We start from the raw sequence: 3,248 nt of genomic DNA, 5'->3' as shown, positions 1-3,248 counted from the left end.
ATAAGAAGGTTTAAAAAGTAAATTAGCATAGGGTTTTAGCCTTGTGGGTATATTGATTCATGTAAACGGGGCTTACAATAAATGTGTTTTGTTTTAACTAACTACAGGGATATTTATATAAAAAATAAATTTCTGCTGAGACACTGCACAAAAATTTTATAGGCTTTCATTTTGGTTCAGTAAGGACAAAAGACAATATCAAGACAATAAAAGGGCTGTTTAGAGTAAGATGAGTTCTTGCGAGAGCACAAGAGACCACATTCTTCTAAGATCAATATCCAGGCAAAAGGGGCACTATTAGAATAGTGACACACAGTGTAATCTGCAACCCCCACACCTCCCTAGAGGTTGAAGAGCAAATGTAGAAATTCTCCAAACAACAGGGCAGAACACCCAAGGCAAAGGAAGTAGTACTGCCCACAGGTACAGATCCCAAGGAAAGTCCTTGGGCTGCAGTTCAATAAGTGGACAAAATGTCAGTCAGAACTTATCACAGCCTTCCCCCACACATATCATTATTTCTGTCACACATCTACTTTTTCATAGATCCCTTCAAATAGCTCAAGCCACATAAAATGTCTTTTTAGCATCCCCCCACTGCCCGTCAGGAAGCACTAGACACATTTGAGACCTCCTGCCCTCCCTCAGGAGGATCTTGAAAGAGAAGGAAGTCACCCACTGAAAGTACATCATAAGGAGGCCAAGGAAAGAGGTGAGGAAAAGCTGACATTGAGAAGGTAAGCAGAAAGGAGTCCAGAAGGTGATGGTGAAGGAAGAATCATTGAGTCTTCCAACATCCTAAAGTCACCTTGTGGTGATTTTCTTTTTAAATTCCATTTTCAGAGTAAATTTTATTCTTGAGTTGACCACAACTTGATTAAGTTATTCACACTAGGGTGAGGCATGCTTGGAATCCATTTGGTAGGCACAATGTACACAATGAGAGAACGCAAACTCACTGCCATGGAGTTGATTGCAACTCATAGTGACCCCTTCTTGGGTTTCCGAGGTGGTATCTCTACAGAAGTAGATTGTCCAACTTTCCTTATGAGGAGTGGCTGGTGGGTTTGAACCACAAGCCTTCTGGTTAGCAGTCAAATGCTTTAGGCGCTACGCCACCAGATCTCCTCAAGACTCTTCCGGCCTCTACTCATTGCCCAATTCCAAAAACTGCTTCCACATTTTAGGTATCTGTTACAGCAGCATCCCACTCCTAGTAACAAATTCTTAGTTATCTAGTGTTGTTATAAGAGAAGTACCACAAGAGGATGGTGTGGTGGTTAAGTTTGTGTGTCAACTTGGCTGGGCCTGGTTGAATGGCTGGGCAGCTGAATGTAGTTATTCCCCATGGTCACATTGGTAATTAACTCCATGGTGGAATCTATTGGAGCAGTAGAGTAGCTGCTTTGGGTATGTGGTCTGCTTCCCATATATAAGAAACAGCTTTAGGAATGGTCTCTAGCTTATGGCACACTGGAACTCTGCATGTAGCTGTGTCACTGTTCAGCAGCCTGCCATACTCTGCCAACCTTGGGACTTTCAGTGGACTTGAATCAATGGCCTGCCATGTGGTTTGGTAACATCGGGACTGTGCCATTTTATTTGTCAACCTTGGGCTTGTTAGCCTCAGCAGCCAGTAGCTGCCTGAGTGAAGAGATGCTTCTAGCTTCAGTGGGCCAAGAGCAAGAGGCAGAGCTGAAGCCCAAGGTCAAGGAGCTTTCACACAGCTCCTAGAGCCTGGCACTTTGAATTCATACTTCCATCCTCCCACACAACTCCTGTTTGTTAAAGCCATCCCATTTCTGGTTTATAATCCTGTCAGAGCAGTACTAGGAACCAAAACAGATTATGGTACCGAGAGAGTGGGGTGCTGCTCTGATAGATAACTAAAATGTGGAAACAGGAGTGGACTGCATCCTTGATCTGAGTTCCCAGCAAAGAGACCCCAGCAGCAGCAGAACCCAGAGTCTGGCTTGAGACAGCGACAGCCTTACCAGCCCACGGAGGAGAAAGCTGCAGGCCATTGGGTAGGCAGCTTCCTGGTGGAGTGGGTTGCCTTCGGGCATTAATTGGTAGAAGAGACCAGCATGAGATGGAGTAGCAGGTTGGCCAGCCCACAGAGCAAGAAAGCTAAGTGTCCTTTGGGCAGGAAGATTTCCAGTGGAGTGGGTTGCCCTCAGGCATTAATTGGTAGATGCGGAGAGACCAAGGAAACGGGAAGCAGAGCTGCCTCAGCCTCAAAGGGTAGGGCCATGGCTTTTGGAGGTGGAACCACCACAGCCCCCTAGGTTTCAAAGTGTTAGACCTTCACCAACTTGGTTCTGGAGTGTGGGGCTGCTCATTCATGTGACCTATTGGGGTGGAGTCATAGCCGCTGCCCAAGAGTGAAGGGGCAGGGCTATCATACCCAAGAGGGAGAGGAATAGGGCCTGCCATACCGAGGGGGTGAGGTCGCCACTCAGGAACTAGAGGACTGGAGTCACCCAGTGAAGATCTGTACAGATACCACCCACTGAAGATCTGTACAGATGCCAAGTTGACAAGGAGTAGAATTGTGGTGGTTAAGTTTGTGTGTCAACTTGGCTGGACCTGGTTGAGTAGCTGGGCAGCTGAATGTAGTTATTCCCCATGGAGAGATTGGTAATTAACTCCATGATGGAATCTATTGGAGCAGTGGAGTAGCTGCTTTGGGTATGTGGTCTGCTTCCCGTATATAAGAAACAGCTTTGGGAACAGTCTTTAGCTTATGGAACACTTGAACCCTGCATGTAGCCTTGTCATTGTTCAGCAGCCTGCCATGCTCTGCCAACTTTGGGACTTTCAATGGACTTGAATCCATGGCCTGTCGTGTGGTTTGGTAAAATCGGGATTGTGCCCTTTTATTTGTCGACCTTGGGCTTGTTAGCCTCAGCAGCCAGTAGCTACCTGAGTGAAGAGATGCCTCTAGCTTCAGTGGGCCGGGAGCAAGAGGCAGAGCTGAAGCCCAAGGTCAAGGGGTTTTCACACAGCTCCTAGAGCCTGGCACTTCGAACTCAGACTTCTAGCCTCCCAAACCGTAAGAGAATGAACTCCTCTTTTTTCAAGCCATCCCATTTCTGGCATATATTCCTTGCCAGAGTGGCACTAGGTAACCAAAACAGAGGTTTTTAATAAATAGAAATTTGTTTTCTCACACTTTAGGAGGCTAGAAGTCCTAATTCAGAGAATTTGCTCTAGAAGAAGACTTTCCCTGTGTCAGCTCTGGAGGA

Source organism: Orycteropus afer, unplaced genomic scaffold, assembly GCF_000298275.1.
Source record: "Orycteropus afer afer isolate SDZICR_OR568_19922 unplaced genomic scaffold, OryAfe1.0 scaffold00517, whole genome shotgun sequence".
Classification (NCBI taxonomy): Eukaryota; Metazoa; Chordata; class Mammalia; order Tubulidentata; family Orycteropodidae; genus Orycteropus; species Orycteropus afer.
Note: the sequence above shows the minus strand (reverse complement) of the source record.